The sequence below is a fragment of the Pelodiscus sinensis genome, chromosome 2 (assembly GCF_049634645.1).
Source record: "Pelodiscus sinensis isolate JC-2024 chromosome 2, ASM4963464v1, whole genome shotgun sequence".
Taxonomy (NCBI): Eukaryota; Metazoa; Chordata; order Testudines; family Trionychidae; genus Pelodiscus; species Pelodiscus sinensis.
Window position 1 is genome coordinate 148495321 of NC_134712.1, and position 24281 is coordinate 148519601.

Genomic DNA, 24281 nt, shown 5'->3' on the forward strand with positions numbered 1-24281 from the left:
GCTCACTTTGTGCAGTAATCATAGTTCTTCGAGATGTGTCCCGCCATGGGTGCTCTATTGTACGGGAGTGCTCTGCTGTAGGTGTTGGGTCGCCTCACTGCCCCAGATTGGAGGATTGCACAGCCATAGAAGGTTCAGCTGCACATGCACACGAGTCGCCTCGTGCCCGTCGCACCTTGTGCTTCACGTGTATAGCCTGACCCCTTCTCAGTTCCTCACGTGTGCCCGAGTATCTAGACTAGAGAAACAGAGAAAGCCTGTCCGAAGACAGAGGGGAGGAGAATGGGTAGCGGAGCACCCACGGGGACACATATTTCAAAGAACCGTCGTTACTGCACAAGGTAAGTAACTTCCTTTTCTTCTTCGAGTGATGTCCCCATGGGTGCTTCACTGTCCGTGACTTTGTAGCAGTTCTCAGTTATAACTAAAATGGCAGGCTTCAGAATCACCTAGTGCTGGCAGTGGATAAGACTACTGAGGCTACTGACGTATTGTTAGACAGATTTTTAAGGATCGCATAGTGCTTCATAAAAGAATGGTCAGACCACCATGTGGCAGTTTGGCAAATGTCCTGGAGGAATGCACTTTGTAGAAACACTGTGGAGGCAGAGACTGCTCTTGTAGAATGACCTCTAGTCAGAGTAAATAGAATTTTGCCCCACAGGGCGTAACATTGTGTGATGCAGGAGACAATGATGTGGGATATGCGTTGTTAAGAGTGTGGCTTGCCCGAGACAAATAATTGTTGTGAAGTGTGGAAGTCTCTAGTCCAGTCAACGTAGTACACAAAGGCTCTAGGGGGATCTAGAGTAGATAGCAGGGCCTTACGTGTGGATGAATGTGGTTTATAGTAAAATGTCTGAATAATCAGCTCTTTAATGTGGAAGTCTGATGAAACATTTGGTAGAAATGATGGATGAGTGCACAAAATAAATGGTGGAGTTAAGACAACTGTGTACGGTGGAACCACTATAAGGGTAGCCAGATCGGTGACCCTACATGCAGATGTTATTGCTAGAAGGAATATCACCTTTGCTGTCATGATGTGTAGAGGACAAGTAGCTAAAAATTCAAATAGTGGTCTTCCGGTCAATGTGTCAAGTACTAGTTGCAAGTTCCATGAGGGTGGTGGATCTTCATGGCAGGGAAAGCTTCTGAAGACCTATTAAAAAGCATCTTGTGATAGGATGAGCAAATATAGAGTATCCATGGACAGATGGGTAAAATGCATTGATAGTTCCTAAATGGATTCTCCACAAAGAGAGATTCAAATTAGACTGCTTCAGATCCACTAAGTAGTCTAAGATTACAGGGAGTGGAATCATGGAAGGATCCAATTGTCTCTGTTAACACCATCTGGATCTTGTCCATTTATGGAGATAGGTAGTGCAAGTAGTATTGCACCTACTGTGAAGGACTCTCTTCATTCTGCCAGAACATAGTGTTTTGGCATTCTGAAACCAGCAAGGAGCCAAGCTGTCAAGTGGAGGCTCTGAGGATTGAGGTGCAGAAGGGTGCCCTTGTCCTAGGTCAGGAGATCTGGACAACAGGGAAGGGAATGGGAGGACAAAGAGACACTGGAAAGAGAGAGAAACCATGTTTGCTTGGACCACGTGGGGGCTATTAAGGTTACTTGAGTGTGGTCCCTCCTGATTCTCAGAATCCAGACAGCGCGGTTGACTGTGTGTGCTTGCAGGCATTAGAGACTTCCTGGAGCTCCAGAATGTTTTTACATAATCTTCTCTTGGGGTCAGACCACCAACCTGAATAAAAAGACCTTCTAAATGTGGTCCCCAGCCTATCATTGAAACGTCAATCGTGATTTGTGCCAATGGTTGCACTCGTTGAAAAGGTACCCCTGCCAATACGCTGGCTGGGCTAGTCCACCACTTTAGAGAGGCCAGGACCTTGGGAGGCGGAAAAACAATTTTGAGGAGGTATTGCAACAAGATGTAAATGGAGGTCAGCTAATGTTGGTGGCATCACATATGAAGCTGAGCATTTTGTAACACGGGCGATATGGCCGCCACTACGTACATCAGTTGTAAGCACATAAGTACCATAATTGATGGGCTGGTGGTAACACAAGTACCATGCTGCTAAGATCCAGTATTGTGTGGAATCTGAGAGTCAGTAAAACGGCACAGGCCTGGATGGACTCAAGAGAAGCACCGATGAACTGTAAGGATTGTGTTGGCTGAAAAGTGGACTTTTGGTCATTGATAAGGATCGAAATAGGTCTTGTGTTACCAATATCACGTGAAGAGTCTCTTCTAAAGATGCAACCTTTATGAGGCAGTTGATAAGGTAAGGAAAGATAATCATGCCCTGCCAACGAAGAAACGCAGCAACTACAACTAGCATCTTTGAAGAGACTCGGGGCCATGGACAGGACACATGCTAGCACTTGATAGTGAAAATGCTCGGATGCTATGAAGTAGAGGAACCATCTGTGAGAGGGATGTATCATCACATGAAAGTATGCATCTTGCAGGTCAAGGGCTGCAAACCAATCTTCCTTGTTCAGACTGGAATAACAGATAGCAGGGTGACCATCTTGAATTACTGCTTTCTGAGATACTTGTTGAGCTTTCATAAATCTAGGATGAGTCTCCGTCCTCCTGTACATTTTTCCATAAGGAAGTAATTGGAGTAGGCCCCCTTTGCCCCTTCAACTGATCAGGCATTTTCTCAACAGCTCCTATGGCCAAGAGTCAGCAGACTTCTTCATGTAGAAGATCCTTGTGAGAGGGATCCCTGAAAAGGTATGAGAGAGGTGGGGAGGGTGAGGAATGTGAGATGAATGGGATGGAGTAACCAGAAAAAGTTATTTCTAAAATCCATCAATTGGCAGCCCACTGATGGTAGAATGGGCGCAAGCAATGGTGATTCTGGAGATGGATGTGGAAGAGGTTGTGCAGGCCCTTGACCAGGACTTCAGACGTGATGCTTGCTATTATGGGAAGCAAAAGGGCAGTTTTTCTGTTGCCTTTTCCTCTAAATTCTCCATCTGGAGCAACCTTGCCTGAATGATTGAGGTACAAAAGGAGCACTTAAGAACATAAGAATGGCCGCACTGGGTCAGACCAAAGGTCCATTTAGCCCAGTAGCCTGTCTGCCGACAGTGGCCAGCACCAGGTGCCCCAGAGGGGGTGGACCGAAGACAATGATCAAGCAATTTGTCTCGTGCCATCCATCTCCAGCCTCTGACAAACAGAGGCCAGGGACACCATTCGTATCTCCTGGCTAATAGCCTTTTATGGACCTAACCTCCATGAAAACTCTCTTTTTAAACTCTGTTATAGTTCTAACCTTCACAGCCTCCTCTGGCAATAAGTTCCACAGGTTGACTATGCGCTGTGTGAAGAACTTTCACTTATTAATTTTAAACCTGTTACCCATTAATTTCATTTGGTGTCCTCTAGTCCTTATACTGTATTATATACTTAGACGATAAAGTCATTGCGGAGAAACTAAATTAATTCTTTGCTTCAGTCTTCAAGGCTGAGGATGTTAAGGAGATTCTCAAACCTGACCCGTCCTTTGTAGGTGACAAATCTGAGGACTTGTCACAGACTAAAGTGTCATTGGAGGAGGTTTTGGAATTAATTGATAAACTTAACAGTAACAAGTCACCGGAACCAGATGGCATTCACCCAAGAGTTCTGAAAGAACTCAAATGTGAAATTGCAGAACTATTAACTATGGTTTGTAACCGATCCTTTAAATCGGTTTCTGTACCCAATGACTGGAAGATAGCTAATTTAATGCCAGTATTTAAAAAGGGCTCTAGAGGCGATCCTGGCAATTACAGACCTGTAAGTCTAAAGTCAGTACCGGGCAAAGTAGTTGAAACAATAGTGAAGAATAAAATTGTCACGCACATAGAAGAACATAATTTGTTGAGCAAAAGTCACAGTTTCTGTAAAGGGAAATCATGTCTTACTAATCTATTAGAGTTCTTTGAAGGGGTCAACAAACATGTGGACGGGGGATCCAGTAGATATAATATACTTAAGATTTCCAGAAAAGGCTTTGACAAGGTCCCTCACCAAAGGCTCTTACATAAATTAAGTTGTCATGAGGGAAGATCCTTTCATGGACTGAGAACTGGCTAAAAGACAGGAAACAAAGGGTAGGAATAAATGGTAAATTTTCAGAATGGAGAAGGGTAACTAGTGGTGTTCTCCAAGGGTCAGTCCTAGGACCAATCCTATTCAACTTATTTATAAATGATCTGGAGAAAGGGGTAAACAGTGAAGAGGCAAAGTTTGCAGATGATACTAAACTGCTCAGAGTAGTTAAGATCAAAGCAGACTGTGAAGAACTTCAAAAAGATCTCACAAAACTAAGTGATTTGGCAACAAAATGACAAATGAAATGTAATGTGGATAAATATAAAGTAATGCACATTAGAAAAAATAACCCCAACTACAGTAATTCCTCATTTAACACTAAAGATACATTTCTGAAAATGTTCATGATAAGCGAAAACGTGCTATGCGGGGTCAATTTTCCCATTAAAAATAACAGAAAAAGTGGTGGTTGAGTTTCAGGTGGTGGTGGCAGCAAAGTCATTTTTTTGTTGGCGCTGGGTCATCAACGACAACATTAGATATCTAGCAACACAAGATAACTAGCAACACAAGTCACCGCAGTTTGTTAAAACACAAAGAAACACGTGAGTGAGCGGAGAAGCGCTGTGACCAAGTGTAATTATCCGCTCATGCATATTACCGCTGTTTTCACCAAATTATACCGCTGTGCAAAGCAGTCCACCACTTGATTATTTTTGTGTTATTTCGGGGACAGTCATGTTATTTAAAAAAAAAAATCATGCTATTGCAAAAGCATGTTAAGCGGGCATGTGTTAAATGAGTAATTACTGTATAACATATAATATGATGGGGGCTAATTTAGCTACAGATAATCAGGAAAGAGATCTTGGAGTCATCGTGAATAGTTCTCTGAAGATGTCCACGCAGTGTGCAGCAGCAGTCAAAAAACAAACAGGATGCTAGGAATCATTAAAAAAGGGACAGAGAATAAGACGGAGAATATCTTATTGCCCTTATATAAATCCATGGTACGTCCACATCTGGAATACTGCGTACAGATGCAGTCTCCTCATCTCAAAAAAGATATACTGGCATTAGAAAAGGTTCAGAGAAGGACAACTAAAAAGAACGGGTCCCATATGAGGAGAGATTAAAGAGACTGGGACTTTTCAGCTTGGAAAAAAGAGGAGACCAAGGAGGGATATGATAGAGGTATATAAAATCATGAGTGGTGTGGAGAAAGTGAATGAGGAAAAGTTATTTACTTATTCCCACAATATAAAAACTAGGGGTCACCAAATGAAATTAAGAGGCAGCAGGTTAAAAACAAACAGAAGGAAGTTTTTCTTCACTCAGTGCATAGTCATCCTGTGGAACTCCTTGCCTGAGGAGGCTGTGAAGGCTAGGACTATACAAGGGTTTAAAAGAAAACTTCCATGAATTTATCTAGCTAAGTCCATTAATGGCTATTAGCCAGGATGGGTAAGGAATGGAGTCCCTAGCCTCTGTTTGTCAGAGGGTGGAAATGGATGGCAGGAGAGAGATGGCTTGATCATTACCTGTTCAATTCACTCCCTCTGGGATACCTGGCATTGGCCACTGTCAGCAGACAGGGTACTGGGCTGGATGGACCTTTGGTCTAACCCAGTATGGCCATTCTTATGGGCGTCTGCCATATTTTGTCTGCAGTTTCCATGATGGCCTCATCAATGGGAGGCAATATCTTTGATTTTTGTGTTGGCTGAAGATTTTTAAGAAGTCAATGTGGTTTCTCGCTGACCTCTGCAAGTAACACCTGTTAGGTTGTGGGTACTCTTTTAAACAGCTCCTGAAATTGTTTGAGGCTGTCAACAAGGGAGACAATCGCCAGGTATGACAGCCTCATCTGGAGACAATGAGGTTTGATCTGTAGGAGACATATTCGGGTGTTGAATTTCCTCCTCCTTCTCCGCTTTTCAATGAGGTGCCACAGATGAAGTGCAAGAATGTGGTGACATAGGTGGTTGCCTGGAAGGTGGTGTAAGAGAAGCACAGGAATAATTTTGAGAGACTGAGCACCAACAGCATGGTGACCAATGGCAGCAATGTCTTGGGAGATTGACGGGAAGTGGTATGAGCATGGGTACCTGTATCTGTTGTAATATAACCTGGTCAGAGAAAAGTGTCTAGGAGGAGAGAAGACACTTATGCACTCCTGAAGGACACTGCGAACTGACAGCACCAGGGATCGCAGAGATCTGATCGAGCCTCTGGATTAGGGGTGAGGAACTGCAGGCCCGGGGGCTGGATGTGGCCTCTGACTTTCCTGGGTCCAGTCCCCGAAGTTCAGTGTCCCACCCCCCCAACATTAGGAAGCCCACACTGGTGCTCCAGCTCCCCGCTGCCTCCACTATGGAGCTGGAGCACACAAAATCTACTAGGTTGGGCCCCTGTAGGCTCTGGTGTGCAAAGGAAATATGAGAAGTGTCTTTCTCCTTCTCAGTTAGGGGCCATGTCAGTGCGGGTTTTTCTTTTTTCTTTTCATTTATGTGTGTCCCCTGACTGATTTCTTTTGTGGGTCAGTGGTCCATGACCCAAAAAAGTTCCCCAGTAAGGATGTTAAATCTTGGTTAACTGAAGAGTCGAGTAAAAGAACTGTTACTTACCTGTAACTGTTGTTCTTCGAGATGTGTTGCTCATGTCCATTCGAAGTAGGTGTGCGCGCCGCGTGCACCACGTCTTCCAGAGCGTTTTCCCTAGTGGTACCCGTAGCCCCGGCGGGGCGCCCCCTGGAGTGGCGCCGCCATGGCGGGGCATAAGTACCCCTGCCGGCGCTGACCCACCTCAGTTCCTTCTTGCCGGATACTCCGACGAAGGGGAGGCAGGGTGGGAGTCGAATGGACATGAGCAACACATCTTGAAGAACAACAGTTACAGGTAAGTAACCGTTCTTTTCTTCGAGTGGTTGCTCATGTTCATTCGAAGTAGGTGACTACCAAGCTAACCCCATGGAGGAGGGGTCGGAACAATCATAGCACCAGAGTCATAAAGGAAGGTGAATAATAAACAGATTTATTTGAACAATTAAACCGTGACAAGTCACCAACCCAGAACAAAGACAACCAGATCTATGTATTTACATCAGAGATTCGAGGACTGCAGAGCCCACCCTTGCATTCTCCCTGGCCTGTTGAGGTAGCGCATAATGTGTTGCAAACGTGTGAAGGGAAGACCAGGTGGCTGCCCTGCAAATTTCTGTGATAGATACTTGGGCACCAAAAGCTACTGAGGACGCCTGCGCCCTGGTAGAGTGTGCCTTCACCCTGGCTGCGGTTTTACCAGCCAGTTGATAACACTCTGCTATACATTGCACCACCCATCTTGATAACCTTTGCGTAGAAATAGGTGAACCTTTCCCCTTATCCCCAACTGCAACGAACAATTGTTGGGATTTACGGAAGGGCTTGGTTCGGTCAATATAGAATGCCGGCGCACGCTTGGCATCCAGGGAGTGTAGAACACCCTCCTTACGGGATACGTGTGGTTTAGGGAAGAACACCGGTAGGTAAATCTCCTGAGACAGGTGAAAGGGAGAAACCACCTTCGGAAGGAAGGCTGGATGAGGCCATAGCCTCACGTTATCACGTGAAAAAACAAGGTAGGGCGGTTCTATAGTCAACGCCCTTAGCTCTGATACCCTTCTAGCAAACGTAATGGCTACTATGAAAGCAACCTTCAATGAAAGGTGCTTCAGTGAACACGTAGCCAAAGGCTCGAAAGGAGGGGACATAAGCCTGTGAAGGACCAGGCTGAGGTTCCACTCAGGGTATGGAGCCCTCACCAAGGGGTACAATTTCTCCAAACCAGTAAGAAACCTTTTAACCACCTGGTTAGAAAAAAAGAGAGGCTCCTGCCATACCAACATGGAAGGCGGAGAGAGATGCCACATGGACTTTAATAGAAGAAAAGGACAGGCCAGTATAATGGAGTTGAAAGAGATAGTCGAGAATAGTTGGAATAGGGGCCGAAGACGGTTGTACTCCTCTCCGGGACGCCCAAGACGAGAAGCGCCGCCACTTGGCAGCGTACGACCATCTAGTAGAGGGCTTCCTGCTGCTAAAGAGCACCATCTGTACTTGTCGGGAACATTCCCTTTCTGGTTGGTTCAACCACAGATAAACCAGGCTGTTAGGTGAAGAGACCAGAGATCCGGGTGAACCATTACCCCCCCACCCCCATCCCAAGGTTGGGTTAGCAGATCCCGAACTGGAGGGAGTGCTATAGGGTCTTGGGTCAGCATGTCCACCAGGATGGGGAACTAGAACTGCCTGGGCCACCTGGGGGCTATGAGGATGATCGAGGACCTGAAAGTTCTCGCTCTGGTCAATACCCTGGAAATTAGTGGAAATGGGGGAAAAGCATAGAGAATGCCCTTTGGCCACACGGTCGTCAGGGCATCCCCCAGGGAATATTTCCCCAGCCCCAGCAGCATTGCGTGCCAAGACAAACAGGTCTAGGTGGGGATAGCCCCACCTGCGGATAACCTGGCTGAGGACAGAGTCCTTGAGCGACCGCTCGTGGGCTCCAAAGGATCTGCTCAGTGTGTCTGCAAGTAGGTTTTTGCACCCGGGTAGGTACTCTGCCTGAGGCGTGATATTGTGCGTGACACACAGATGCCATAGACGCAGGGCCTCCTTGCATAGGGGTGGCGAATGCGCCCCACCCTGCTTGTTGAGGTAGAAAACCGCTGCAGTGTTGTCCATACGTACCAGAATGGAGCGGTGGGAGAGCCTCGGCAGGAATGCTTCGCAGGCCCTCCTCACCGCCCGCAGTTCCTGGACATTGATGTGCAGGGACCGTTCGGAAAGGGACCAGAGGCCCTGAGTTCTGTGGCACCCGAGGTGTGCACCCCATCCCAGGTCGGACGCATTGATGACCAGCGTCAGCGAGGGGGGAGGGGAGTTGAAAGGAACCCCGCTGCGCACCACGGATTCCTGGGTCCACCAGAGTAGGGAGTCCAGAATGTCCAGGGGCACTGAGACTATGGAGTCCCACAGACCCTTGGACTGGCAGAAGGCCTTCGCCAACCACTCCTGCAGAGGTCTCATCCTCATCCTGGCATGTCGCACCGTGTAAGTGCATGCCGCCATATGGCCCAGGAGCCTGGAGCAGACTTGAGATGTCGTGATGGGGGACCGAGTTAGCTCTGAGATCAGCTCCACTATGGAGAGGAACCTGCTGTGGGGGAGGAACGCTCTTGCCACCTTTGCATCGAGGAGGACGCCCACAAACTCTATGCTCTGGGAGGGGGTCAGGGATGACTTCGACATTTATCATGAGCCCTAACCTTAGGAAGAGAGCTCTTATGAGTGATACGTGAGCTTCTACCTGCTCGTACAAGCGACCTCGGATTAACCAATCGTCGAGGTACGGGAACACGTGTACCCCTCGATTGCGCAGAAAGGCGGCAACCACAGCCATACATTTTGTGAATACCCTTGGTGCAGTACATAACCCAAAGGGGAGTACCGTAAACTGAAAATGGTAACGGCACACCATAAACCGGAGGAACCTCCTGTGACCGGGCTGTAGCCAGACACAAAACCCCATCTTGTTTTTCCACGAGCCCCATCTTGTTTCCCCCCCCCCCCCCCCTCCAGAGAGCAAGAGAAAGGCAGTCAGCCTTTGATGCCCTGGGAACACAGGTTTGCTGCCTGTCCCTGAGTCTACCATAAACAGAAACCAGACAGTAAATGGGCTAGCTGACGACCCGGGGCCTCCCGTCGCCCTGATGGCTAGTACCAGTAATTGACACGCCTGCACTGTCCCAGGAGAGGAATCTTCGCCCATCACATACCAGAGGTGCCCATTGTCTGCATTTTCCCAGGTGTAAATTATGCTTTGCACCCTTCATGGGAAACTTGGCATTCAAAGCCATTTTTCCTAATTGGCCACTTAAGAACAGGAAGAAGCCTACATAACCCAAGGGGTATAAAAGAGGTTCAGCAGCCCACCCCATTTGAGCTCCAATCATCTATACCTGCTGGCAGGTATTGATTGTCTCCCGAGGTCTGTGGGACGCCCAACCTCGCCCTACTTCTTCCCGAGGGATTGAGAGAAAGACGCTGGCCACGCCAAGTCTGGAACACAGGGGTGAGAATATATACCTGCTATGTGTATTTTGCATGCATTTAATAAGAGCTCAGAGAACCAAAAGGGTTTCATGGTACCTGTAAGTAACTTCTTAGTGTAATTTCCTTTGTAGTGGCTGTGTTATCTGTAACACAGCAGTAGCATTTAACAACTAAGTTTACCCTGTAACAATAAAATAGTAACTGTTTAAGCTTTAACCTGACTCCTTCAGTTGCTGTAACAGAACCAAGCACAATTTAAAAGAACTTCAGCCGGTCATAAGGGACTCACTACCCTGACCGTCGGCTGACAGAATTGGCGTAGTCGGCAGGATTGTGCTACTGGTTCACATACAGCAACATGAAGCCTGTCATGATAAACATGGATTTTAGTGGTATAGAGAAAGGGTTTGCCCAGGAAGGTTGGGGCAACCCAAAATGGGATAGAGAAATGTTAGAAAAGGATTGGGGAAATCCTGAGGAGTTGTGGGTGCAGTTCTGTAAGTATAGAACTGCCTGCAAGCTAAAGAATGGGACAAAGCCTGAGTCTGTGGAAAGGAGCCACTTTCCATTTAACAAGAAAAACAGGATCAGGCCCAGACAAGCAGGCAGAAATGGAAAACAGGATCAGGCCCAAACAAGCAGGCAGGTAACAGATAAGATTGAAAGCCTTGTGATAGAACTGAGAAAAAGGCAGTAAGTACTGGGAATATAAACCCTTAAACATACTTACAAGAATAATATCTAAAACAAGGCCAGGTTTTTTTTTATTTTAGAGATAAGAAAGTGTTTTAAGAAAAGAGAAACACAGAGAATTTAAACTCTGCAGAGAATGGAGAGACTTGAGCAGTTGTGCAAATGCTAAAATGGTGTAGATAGAAAACTGTGGTTTCTTTACAGTCATTCTGAAGGAAAAATGGGCCCTTTTTCCAAAGGAATGTCTGTAAATAACCCAGGCAAATTTGACTCAAATCTGAACATTTGATTAGAGAGACTGCTAAAAGAACTCTAAAGGGAGGGAGTTCTATTGGAACTGAACTACCCCAATGAATAAAAAGGGAATGTAATTGTTGTACAGCTATGTAAAAATAGTGTAAGAAAGGTTCAGAAAGAATGTATGTGTATCTGTGTGTAGATATATATATATATATATATATATATATATATATATATATATATATATATATATATATATATATATATATATATATAGTGTAAATAAATGAAGTTTTAAGGTCCAGTAATCTTGTTTGTTTGTAGGTTTAAAACAAATTGGTTTGGTAAGACCATTTTAGTCCAAGTTGTTTAATGAAGGTACAGGAATACTGTAAGCATAAAGAAAGAGTTACACTATATGCAAAGTTTAATGTGGCTAAGTAGTGTTGTAAACAAAGATTGCACATTTTCCTGTAAACTATAGAATGAGTAAAAACTGCAAACAGACTAAAATGCTGTGAAAGCTCCAGGAGCCACACCAGGTTGTGATTTCCTTAGTGGTGCAAATGCCCTAGCTGGCAGCACAAAGAAGCTTTGCAGGTAATAGCTAAGTTTGATTAGCAAACTACCTAATATCAGAAAGTTCAAATTGTAACCCTCCAGAAAGAAAGAAAAAGGAGGTATTGGTATTGCTATTTTAGTCCCAACAGGAGGTTGGGTATACTAGGAAAAGTTTAAATGTAAGCAGTCTTTTAAGAAGGCAGAGAGAAGACTGAGAAATTGGCATTTGTAAAAGATGTTACCCCTTTTAAACAAAATCTTGCAAAGGTTCGGGCATAGCCCTTGGTCTGATCAAATGTTAACTGCTGTCCATACAATTTCAGACCTAAAAGACAAAGTGGCTAACTACCTGTAAATATGTAAATCCTTGGCTCCAATGGAGAGGGAAACAGCTGCAGCTTTTGTCTTCTATGGAAAACCTGTAAAGAGGTGTTCTTCAAAATTGTCTGAATATAAGAATCCAGATATGAAACTGCAAAAATGTAAAAGCCTCTGCTGCAAAAGTGGAGAGGTAGAAATGCATGTCCCTCAGTACCCAGACGAGCTAGATTCCCTTAAGGATGGGTGCTGAGAGTTAAAGCAACTCAGATTTATTTTTTGTTTTTCCTCCCTCAGGAATATGTTTAAGAAAAGGACCAGGAGGTATGAGGCTTAGTAAACAAGCTCACCCTCCCTTACCAAATCAATAGTAGACAAACATGTGTCATTGGAAAAAGTCATTTAGCAGGAATTAGGATGGACCAGAAGAAGGGGAAGGCAAAAAGTCTGGAGCCCTATAGGCAAAGTTGAAGGAATAAGGAAAGTAAAGTAAACATTAGAAAGTTACTAGGAATGAGAAACATTTTTTTTGAAAGAACAAAGCAAGTGATTTGAGGGAATGTGAAGATAAAAGGTGGACTCCATGGGAGTGTGGAAGGAATTAAGTGATGGTTGTAATAGGTAAAGGGAAATCTTGTTTTAAAAATGACACCTTGTTTCTTTGCAGCCTCTTAACAATGTGCAAACCATCTATGCAAAGAAACAATCAAATGTAAACATTTTGTCTATGGACACTTTTGTTAAATCTGCAAAGGAAAATTAGGGATTCTACTGAAACTTAATTGGTTAACTGCATAAAGAATGAGCTCTACATATTGTAACCCTATTTTGTGGGTTTCAAATGAACTAGTTTTATTTTGTTTTGGATAATGTCCTCTTGCTTAAAATTGCAAATAGACAAGGCACAAATTGGTTAGTGCTTCTGTTGGGCATTCAACTTTTAAGGTTAAATTTAACTTTCTAGAAACCAAATTATTAGTTTAAAAATTCAAGCTTTGAAACTTAACTGTCTCTTTCAAGGCTGAGTTAATAACACTTTTGGCTTGCTTTTAAATTCAACATTATATGTAAATACAGGCTGCCTGGCTATTTCAAAGGAAAGTGGACAGGGAAGGCTGTTGCTGTTTCAGCAGACACATCCACTGCACCCCTGTCCACAAACATAGAAGGAACAGCTCAGCTTGCAGAGCTGGCAGCAATCAATTAGCTTGTGAGGCAGGGGCCAGTACCATCTACACTAACTCCTGTGCTGTATGGGCTGGAGCCACCCAGTGGATAAATAACTGGGAAATAAAAAAGCCTGTTTGAAGATTGGAATATTGGAAATGGATATACCAACATGCAACCCCACATGCCTTAAGCATAAGTCATGTGTCCAAAAGAATAACACCCTGACTGCACAGCTAAATAACCTAGCAGATGCAGCAGTACAATTTTTTTTGCTGCCCAGGTGAATTGGGAACGCCTGTACATTTGGCTACATGAAACCTTGGGACACACAGAAAGCGATGAGCTGGTGCGGCAGTCACATGCCAGGGGGTGGCCTATCACCCACAAACAAGCCAGAAATCTGGTACAAGCTTGCACCCTATGTGCTGAACTCAGGAAACATATAACAGAAAGGCAATGATTTGCCAGGCTAAAAGATAGAAAAATACTATGGGCAACCTGGCAAGTAGAGTATATTGGTCCACCACCCACCAGTAAGCAAGGGTGGGAGTATGTTTTAACTGAAGTAAAAATTGTTTCAAGAATTGGTTTTGCTTACCCAACCTGATGGACAACAGGGTTGTCTACGATCATGGGACTAAACCACTTAATAGCCCTTGTCCCAACACCCCAGTTTGGGAACACAAACCCACGTACTGCACTCCTATAAGGGAAAAGGAGTCTGGACCACTGCAGATGCTGGGCTAACACCAATAACCATTACTGAGGCTTGGATTGTATCCAAGACCGGCAAACCTTATGTTTTATTACAGGAAACTGAGGCAATAGCCCTAAACAGTGCTCCAGTGGGATGGATCCCTCCCAGTGCTGGTGCGAATCTGGGAAACCACCATGAACTTTTTGTATATATATACCGCTTGCTGTTGTGATTGCAACCACTGTTGTTAGTTACAGACTATTGAAATGAGACATGGTACTCCAACTCGCCATGGTCTTCTTCCTCATCCCAACTGCTACTGCTGTACCAGAACACCTTACTTGACTCCTCTACTGGACTGGGAATCGAGTTTGTCCCTCTCAGCCCAAATGACTGGTGAAACAAATGGGGGACCGGTATGGTTCGATGACAGCGACTACCGCAATCCTCTAAATAACTCTGGGGGGAGATTAAGGGGGAAGGCAAGGGAAGTGGCAACAAACGGTATGGGATAAGACATGCTGTAACTAAAAATGTAAAGCCTCATGGCTAGATTGTCTAGCCCAACACCTAGGACTTTCGTTAACTCCCTTCCTTCACTCTATTGTAAATACTATATTAACCATTTTACTTGTAATTGCTTGCTGCATGTTTCTATGTATTGTTAGGCATTTTGTGTACACTGCTACCTCCTCTGCACAAATCTGGTATATGGCGTTGGGAAGTGATCCTAATCAATCCCTTGATCCAAATTATCTGATCAGACCCTGCTGATAGGGCGATTTTAGCTTCCTCCAAGGAGGGCAAAGGGTGCTGGCATCACCGCCATCTTGCGTTCTGGGACATAGTGAGGCGTGTCAAGGGGGTGGAATGTAGCCAGACACAAAACCCCATCTTGTTTTTCCACGAGCCCCATCTTGTTTCCCCCCCCCCCCTCCAGAGAGCAAGAGAAAGGCAGTCAGCCTTTGATGCCCTGGGAACACAGGTTTGCTGCCTGTCCCTGACTCTACCATAAACAGAAACCAGACAGTAAATGGGCTAGCTGACGACCCGGGGCCTCCCGTCGCCCTGATGGCTAGTACCAGTAATTGACACGCCTGCACTGTCCCAGGAGAGGAATCTTCGCCCATCACATACCAGAGGTGCCCATTGTCTGCATTTTCCCAGGTGTAAATTATGCTTTGCACCCTTCATGGGAAACTTGGCATTCAAAGCCATTTTTCCTAATTGGCCACTTAAGAACAGGAAGAAGCCTACATAACCCAAGGGGTATAAAAGAGGTTCAGCAGCCCACCCCATTTGAGCTCCAATCATCTATACCTGCTGGCAGGTATTGATTGTCTCCCGAGGTCTGTGGGACGCCCAACCTCGCCCTACTTCTTCCCGAGGGATTGAGAGAAAGACGCTGGCCACGCCAAGTCTGGAACACAGGGGTGAGAATATATACCTGCTATGTGTATTTTGCATGCATTTAATAAGAGCTCAGAGAACCAAAAGGGTTTCATGGTACCTGTAAGTAACTTCTTAGTGTAATTTCCTTTGTAGTGGCTGTGTTATCTGTAACACAGCAGTAGCATTTAACAACTAAGTTTACCCTGTAACAATAAAATAGTAACTGTTTAAGCTTTAACCTGACTCCTTCAGTTGCTGTAACAGAACCAAGCACAATTTAAAAGAACTTCAGCCGGTCATAAGGGACTCACTACCCTGACCGTCGGCTGACAGGGGCCTGATAGCCACATGGAAGTAGGCGTACTTTAGATCGAGAGTCGCGTACCAGTCGCCCAGTTGTAGCACTGGGATGACCGAGGCTAAAGTCACCATTCTGAACTTGTATTTTACAACCGCCTTGTTTAAGTATCGAAGGTCCAGGATAGGACGAACTCCCCCTTTTGGTTTTGGGACAACAAAATAATGGGAGTAGAACCCCTTGCCCCGCAGATGCGGGGGGACCCTTTCTATTGCTCCTTTTTCGAGGAGTGCCCCCACTTCCTGAAACAGGATGTGTTCGTGAGGGGTGTCCCTTATTAGGGACAGGGTAGGGGGTTTTGAAGGCGGTGGGCCCAGGAACGGGATAGAATAGCCCGTATGTACAATGTTCAGGACCCAGGCATCTGATGTTATCCTGGCCCACGCCTGGGCAAAACGGGAAAGCTGGGCCCCAAACGGGGGGGGGGGGCCAGGGTGGCAGACTGGTACGGGACTCTCGAATACCATGTCAAAACTGGGGCTTGCCCTGATTGGAAGGGCCGTGGGGACCTGCCCGCTGGGAATCTGACCTGGGGCGACGACGTCAACCCCTAGGCCCTTGAGGGTGCGCAGCCGCCCCGGAACCTCCACCGGAGGCCCGGGAGCGGCACCTCCAGAAATCCCCACGGGGGACCTGGGGCTGCACTCTACCCTGCTGCCTATACGGCAGTTGTCGCCGCTGCGTGGCTGGAGTATGTATGCCTAAGGACTTCAAAGTTGACCTAGTGTTCTTTAGGGTATGGAGCCTGTAATCGGTGTGCTCCGAGAACAAGGCCTTCCCTTCAAAGGGCAAGTCCTGGATGGTATGCTGCACGTCCAAGGGAATCCCCGAGACGTGGAGCCACGCCCCACGGTGCATAACGACACCAGTCGCCATGGTGCGGGCTGCCGAGTCCACAGTGTCCAATGCCGCTTGGAGGGCAGTTCGTGTAATGACTTTACCCTCGGAAGCCATAGCTGCAAACTCCTGGCGGTCCTCCATCGGGAGTCGGTCTCTAAATTTTTCGACCACCTGCCAGGTGTTGAAAGCATACCTGCTCAGCATCGCCTGTTGGTTAGCGATATGGAGCTGCAGAGCACCCGTAACGTAGACCTTGCGGCCCAATAAGTCCAGCTTCTTAGGCTCCCTTGCCTTTGGAGAAGGTCCGGGCTGCTGAAGCCTTTCTTTTTGGGCCGCGGCCTGTAAGACCAATGATCCTGGGATGGGCTGGGAGTAAAGAAATTCATGACCCGACTGCGGGATGAAATAATGCCTTTCTACCCCTTTTTGGGTAGGAGTCAGAGTTGCTGGCGTTTGCCACAGGGCATTGGTAATCTTTGAAACAGTTTTATTGAGCGGTAGAGCGAAACGCGCAGGGGTGTCCTCAGTGAGGATGTCTACCATTGGATCGGTATCCTCAATTATGGGCTCAACCGGAACAGCCAGGTTGAAAGCCATGCGCCGCAGGAGGTCCTGATGTACTCTGGCATCCATTGATGGTAGCCCAGGCACTGGGTCTGCTAGCGCCTCATCGGGGGACGACGACGACTCCTGAATCAACAGGGGAGCGGTCATGACCAACTGTGGGGCCGGTTGGACGGTCTGAGCTTCCGGAGTGCCTGTCTCCGGTACTGGTGGTTGCGGTGCCGCAGGATCTTGTTGCGGAACTCAAAGGGGGGAAGGAGGCGCCCTAGACAGGGACGCAGAGGGGCGGGAACGGTGCCCTGAAGCCTCCGACCCCATAGATGGTGGCGGTTGGCCCTGCCACTGATGATAGGCCCAGGGAGTCCAAAAGGGCCACTGCGGATGAGGGGGCCACATCTGCTGGTTGTGGTCCCTCCGGTGTCTGGATCTGGACCTGTGGGTCGAGGATGCTCCCGAGGACCCCGACCGAATCGACACCGTGTCCGAGTCTGAAGAGTAATCGGATTCCGGCCAAGGGGGAGCCGATGAGGAGTGCGGTGCAAACTTGGCCATCGACTCCGGTTTGCCCGCATGGGCCCGGCGAGGACGTGCCGTCTGCGGTACCGGGGAACCCATGACCGGTGCCGTAAGGGCCGCTGATAACTGCGGCACCAGGGGACCCAGACCCGGTGCGGTGAACTCCGCCGAGTGTGAAGCAGTCAACTGTGGCACCGGGGTGCCCAGGCCCTTTGCCGGTTGCACCGTCAGTAACTGTGGCACCGGGGTAACCAAGCCCAGTGCCGTTTGCGACGCCACCATCTGCAGCACCGAGGTGCTCAGGGTCGGTGCTGGCTGCAACGTGTGGCACCGGGGTGCGTAGGTCCGGTGCCAAGTGCGTAGCGTGAAGTTGCGGCACCGGGATGCCCAGGCCAGGTGCCGGCTGCGTCGCCAGTAACTACGGCACCGAGGTGCTCAGGCTCGGTGTTGGTTGCGATGCCTGGAGTTGCGGCACCGGGGTGCCTAGGCCCGGTGCTGAGTGCGACGTGAGAAGCTGCGGTACCGGGGTGCCCATGCCCGGTGCCGATTGCGTCGACTGGAGCTCCGGTACCGGGATGCTCAGGCCCGGTGCCGATTGTGTGGCCAGCAGCTGCAGCACCGAGGTGCTCAGGCTCGATGCCAACTGAGTCATGCCCGACTGAAACGGTACCAGGGTGCGCAGGCCCGGTGCCGGGGTAGACCACTGGGTCGATGACGGTGCCGATGACGGCACGGAGATGGACGCCAACTCCTGGGAGACCACATGGCCATGGGGGTATGGCGCCGGTACGGCCAAGCAGGGCTCTGGCAACGTGGAGAGCAACAACCTGCCATGGCTCGAAGCTCCCTGAGAATGACGGTTCGACGTCGTGAAGGGTGCAGTAGTAGTAGCAGGAGCCGACCACACCGGGGTTGGTCCCGACACATAAGCCACCATAGCATACCGACCCGGGCCATGCATGGGCAACGGCGGTGCCCTCCGAGCTTCCAACGGGGGCGACCTCGACCCGTCCGATGACGGCGGGGAGGTTGTAAGACTGATTAGGTCCTGCGCCGCTTCAAAGGTGTCCGGCGTAGATGGACGATGAGAGGGCAGGCGACCAGGGCTCACCAGACCCCCTCGGTGCCAACGGTGCACCGGAGGGGAAACACGCACCGGTGAACTGCCAGTGCGGTGTCCAGCCGATGTTGGCTTTTTAGAAGGAGACCTGCCCCGGGACTTCTTCACCCTCTTAGATGGTGTAGAGTGAGACCGGTGCCGGGATCTTGACATCGAAGCCCGGTGCCGGTGTGCGGCCTCACTCGTGGAGGCCGGTGCGCTGTGCACCGCAGGCTGGTCCGGCAGTACAGGTTGAAGCGCCCTCTCCATGAGGAGAAGCTTCAAGCGGGAAACCTCTTTCTTTCCTCGTACGGGGCTTGAAAGACTTGCAGATTTTGCAGGCAATTGCCAGATGAGCCTCACCCAGACACTTAAGGCAGCTGTCATGTGGGTCGCCCCTGGGCATAAACTTCCCGCAGTTGGCGCACGCCTTGAAGCCTTGCGGCCCTGGCATTCCTTACCCGCAAGGGGGGAAGAAGCAAAAAACAAAAAACCTAACTAACTACACCAACTATTTACAATGTGAGAAACGGGAACCATTAACTATCTAAGCCTAACAGATAGAGAGACACGCTCCAACGACCGGCACAGTGGTAAGAAGGAACTGAGGTGGGGCAGCGCTGGCAGGGGGTACTTATGCCCCGCCATGGCAGCGCCACTCCAGGGGGCGCCCCGCCGGCGCTACAGGTACCGCTAGGGAAAACGCTCCGGAAGACGTGGTGCACGCGGCGCGCACACCTACTTCGAATGGACATGAGCAACCACTCGAAGAACCACCTCATTAATTCTTACTGGTTAGTCTATTATTCTATAGTCCCTGGGGTCGGGGCCAGCAGCTACGGCGCTCCAGCCTCCCTCCCGAGTAGACCCCTGCCCACTTTGTGCTGCTGCTACTATATCAGGGTATGTCTACACTACAGCACTAATTCCAACTAAGCTAATTCAAATTAGTGCATCTAGACTTAAAAACTAGTTTGAATTAGCGTTTTGCTAATTCAAACTAGCATGTCCATACTGAGTGGACCCTGAACTGAGATTAAGGATGGCCGGAAGCAGTGCCGGCAGGGCATCAGATTAGGATTTAAGAGTGTGGAACTGCTGCCTCAGGCTAGCCGAGGGCTGTGCTTAAAGGGACCCGACCCCCACCCCGGACAGACAGTTCTCAGGGGTTCCCCGCTTGCAAAGCAGTCCTGGCTTGGAGTGCCCTGAGTGCCCACACTCGGCACATCACAGCACTCGACCATCAGCACTTGCCGCAGGCTGCCATCCGGAGGGGGGGGGGGGTGTCAATCAAGGGGCTTCAGGAGAGTTTCCACCCCGAGGAGCCCGCAGAGCCAGCCCAGTCCTCACCATCAGGGGCTCGTACCCCATTCCTCCCTCACCTCCTTCCACTTACCCCTCCCTAAACCCCCTTCCTGATGTTCAAAATAAAGGACACGTGTGTTCAAAAATAGAAACTCTCTTTATTGAACAAAACTCGGGGAGACTGGGAAAAGGAGGTGGGAGAGGGGAAGAGAGAGGGTGGGAGAGGAGAGGGCAACTAAAATGATCAGGGGTTTGGAACAGGTCCCATATGAAGAGAGGCTAAAGAGACTGGGACTTTTCAGCTTAGAAAAGAAGAGACTGAGGGGGTATATGATAGAGGTCTATAATTCGAGTCATGTGGACAGGGTGCATAAAGAAAAGTTCTCCATTAGTTCCCATAATAGAAGGACTAGAGGACACCAAATGAAATGAATGGGTAGCAGGCTTCAAACTAACAACAGAAAGTTCTTCTTCACAAAGCAAAATAGTCAACCTGTGGAACTTCTTTCTGCAGGAGGCTGTGAAGGCTAGAACTATAACAGAGTTTAAAGCAAAGTGAGATAAAGTCATGGAGGTTGGGTCCATGGAGTGCTATTAGCCAGGGGGTAGGAATGGTGTCCCTGGCCTCTATTTGTGGAAGGCTGGAGATGGATGGCACGAGACAAATGGCTTGGTCACTGTCTTGGGTCCATCCCCTCCGGGGTACCTAGTGTTGGCCGCTGTCGGCAGACAGGCTACTGGGCTAGATGGACCTTTGGTCTGACCCAGTACGGCCATTCTAAGCTCAGGGCTCAGGGTCGGGGGGTCTCAGTGGACCACCTTGATTTTCATGCCAACCTGCTCCTGGGTGGCCAGGCTGGCAGCTCTCCTGCCCTAGACGGCCACTTTCCTGTGCCTAGTGCGGAGGTCCTGGATGAGGTCCACGATGTCTGCACTAGACCAGGCGGGCGCCCGCCTCTTGCAGACCTGGGCATGCTCCCAGGAGCCGCCAGCCTGGTCCCGGGAAGAGGCGGAGGGCTGGGTGGCAGCGGGTGGCCGGCTCGAGCCGTGCCAGTTGCAGGGTCTGCTGGCAGGCTTGCACCTGGCACGGGCACTGTAGCCAGCCCATGCCCCTTTAAGGGGTCCGGGGCCGGGAGGGGGGCAGACGAGTTTCCCTGGTGGTGCCCAGAGTGGCCACCAGGGAAAGCTGGGGAGGGTTAGCCTCCCACTAGTTCGAATTAAGTGGCTACACAGCCCTTAATTCGAACTACTTAATTCGAACTAGGCATTAGTCCTCGTAGAATGAGGTTTACCTAGTTCGAATTAAGCGCACCGCTAGTTCGAATTAAGTTCGAACTAAGTTCGAACTAGCGGTTTCTATGTGTAGCGCCTATTCAAGTTAATTCGAACTAACGTCTGTTAGTCTGAATTAACTTTGTAGTGTAGACATACCCTCAGAGTCAGCAGTACGGGGTGCCAGGTGGAAGCTGGTCTGCGAGGGGAGCCAGTTTAAACCCCAGCTCCCCTTGTGGACCTGTGCTGGCACCCTGTGCTGCTGCCTCTGATAAAGAGGTAGTGGTGCGGAGTGGCAGCAGCCCCGGTATAGGGAGTGGTCTGAACTTCAGGAACCGGCACAAGCCAGAACTGAGTTGGGGTGCTGGCCAGCCTGCTAAAAAATGTACTGACAAGTGGAGGGAGTATGCATATAGTCTACAGAGTTAACCTATAAGCTTATTTTATCGATTAATCAGTTAATTGACTACACTTTTACATCCGTGTTCCCCACCCCTGCTCTAGGTGATGGGTGGAGATAGAAAAAGCTGTCTAGAAGCTCTAGAATGTGGTATCACCTGCACTGGGGAGGCATGAAGACAAGTATGGTCATGGGTATGTGGCAAAGCTTCTCTAGGTGCCAGTGAACGGGGCACCAATGATGGTGATAACGGTGCCGGTGAGACGGTCGATTCTGGACCCAGAGCTGGATGGGTGTGATTTGTCTCTGCATGATACTTCTTTGGCACTGGTTGGCTAACCAGAACCGCTGGTGCTACTGAGGAAGGTCTGACAGGGTCTCTTGGTTTACTCATGCTGAAGATTTTGATGGCACCGATGTCAGGGTTATTGGTGCCACAGTAGCTTTACGGCAGTCTTCAGTTCCATAGTCTTAGCAGGCCACCTATGCATAGTGCTGGACAAACCCAGTTTATCGCAGGTGCTGATCCAGGCAGATGTAGAAACCAGCAAAGATCTAGTAGGGGAAAGCCTCCTCTGATGCCAGCTTAGGTGCTGGTGAGGTTGTCCACCATTTCTCTGCCCTGGGTGGCTTGGGACAAGCGGTAGAGTCACCCTCATAAGATGGCTGAAGAGCCTTATCGAAAAGGAACATGCAAAGTCAATGAGCCTGGGCGGTTCGCTTACTGCAGTGAGGGCATTTTTGTGGAACATGCCCCTCACCAAGAAAGCAAATGCAGGTAGAGTGCCCATTGGAAGCCAGCATGTGTTGTATTTTTTAAACCTGGGGAGCCAGGCATGGTTCACAGTATCAAGACTGTCCTCCAAGTTCATGAGAAAGCCGAATGAAATAAAGCTCCTTTCTCTCTTCAATCTTTTTTTTTTGGGGGGGGGGGGGGGACGGGAGAGGGGGGAAGCCACAAGCAGCTAGGCCGCGGTGGCTCCGGTTTTGTTTTTTGTTGAAACAGAATGATAACAACTAGAACTAACCTAACTAACTCTAAAAACACTTAACTATTGAAGACTAAAAGAACCACCAACCAACCAAGTCAAGTTTCTGAGTTAACTCTTAGGCTACGTCTACACTGGCCCCTTTTCCGGAAGGGGCATGTAAATTTCACGAGTCGTCGTAGGGAAATCCGCGGGGGATTTAAATATCCCCTGCGGCATTTAAATAAAAATGTCCGCCGCTTTTTTCCGGCTTTTAAAAAAGCCGGAAAAGAGCGTCTAGACTGGCCCCGATCCTCCGGAAAAAGTGCCCTTTTCCGGAGGCTCTTATTCCTACTTCAAAGTGTTGACAGTGTTGACGTAGCCTTAGGGTATTTCTACACTAGCTCGTTAGTTCAAGCTAGGTAGGCAAATGAGGGCAACCGGGGTTGCAAATGAAGACCGGGATTTAAATATCCCGGGCTTCATTTGCATGTTCCCATCCGAACTCCGTGCCCACGGCTACACGCGGCACGGAGTAGGTAGTTCGAATTAGGATCTCTAATTCGAACTACCGGTACACCTCGTCGAACCGGTAGTTCGAATTAGAGATCCTAATTCGAACTACCTATTCCATGCCGCGTGAAGCCGCGGGCACGGAGTTTGGACTAAGGGACATTTAAAAATGGCGGCACCCGGGAACACGCAAATGAAGCCCGGGATATTTAAATCCCTGTCTTCATTTTCAACCCCGGTTGCCCTCATTTGCCTACCTAGTTCGAACTAACGAGCTAGTGTAGACATACCCTTAGAGAGCCGTTCCCAGTTCCATCTGCAGCCAAGGGCATCAACGAAGGAACTGAGGAGGGGTTGGGGCGCACGCACGCAACACAAGGCACAAATGGCACCTAGCTACCACTGTGCACAACTTTGATCTGCGGTGCCAGATGGTTTCAACAAAAATACTGGACACGTTTGACATTACATCACAATCTACATTACATCTTATTTAGAAAATACCGGACATCTATATTTTCTCAATTTGTTTCCTGAACAGAAAGCTCAAATACTGGACTGTCCAGTTCAAAACCGGACACCTGGCAACCCTAGCCAAGGCGACCCGTCACCTACAGTAGAGCACCCACATACAGTGGAGCACCAACAGGAACATCACTCGAAAAAGAACATCTGCTGTAACTTAAGACAAATTAAAATCCAACACACAAATGACAACAGTTTACAAAAAACATTCTCAGATTAAAAACATTATCTATATCATAATATAGTAATGATACATTCAATAAAAATAACGGAACCCTATTAGCAAGAGAATTGACATGTATTTTATTCACTAGGGTAGTATTTTCTCCCTATTAGAATGTCCCATATTTTGCTGAACCCCAACCCTCACAGAATGAACATGGGAATTACATAAGTAGTGTTATAATGTCAGTTTGGATCTGTGCAAGAATCAACTGCCTAAATAGTATGAGAAACTCAAATAGCTTACAAAGGAAAATGAAGGAGGGATATAACTTCTTTACTGGGAACAACATTATCAACATATGGCAGGGCTATGGATATAGACTGATGGGGGAGGGAGAGGGAGAACCGAAATATAGTAGAAAAAAAAATCATGTATACTATAGACAATACACTGTAACCTTAACAATAGCCAGCAACATGAGCCTTCTTCCCATCTTTAATTGCCCTTCTGTAT

At 48.3% G+C, this 24281-nt stretch overlaps 1 protein-coding gene across 3 annotated transcripts in view; it reads right to left on the reverse strand.

Moving 5' to 3' along the window:
• Positions 1–24281, reverse strand: part of PTPN3 (protein tyrosine phosphatase non-receptor type 3) — a 335183-nt gene that overhangs the window by 168098 nt on the left and 142804 nt on the right. The window lies entirely within an intron of this gene.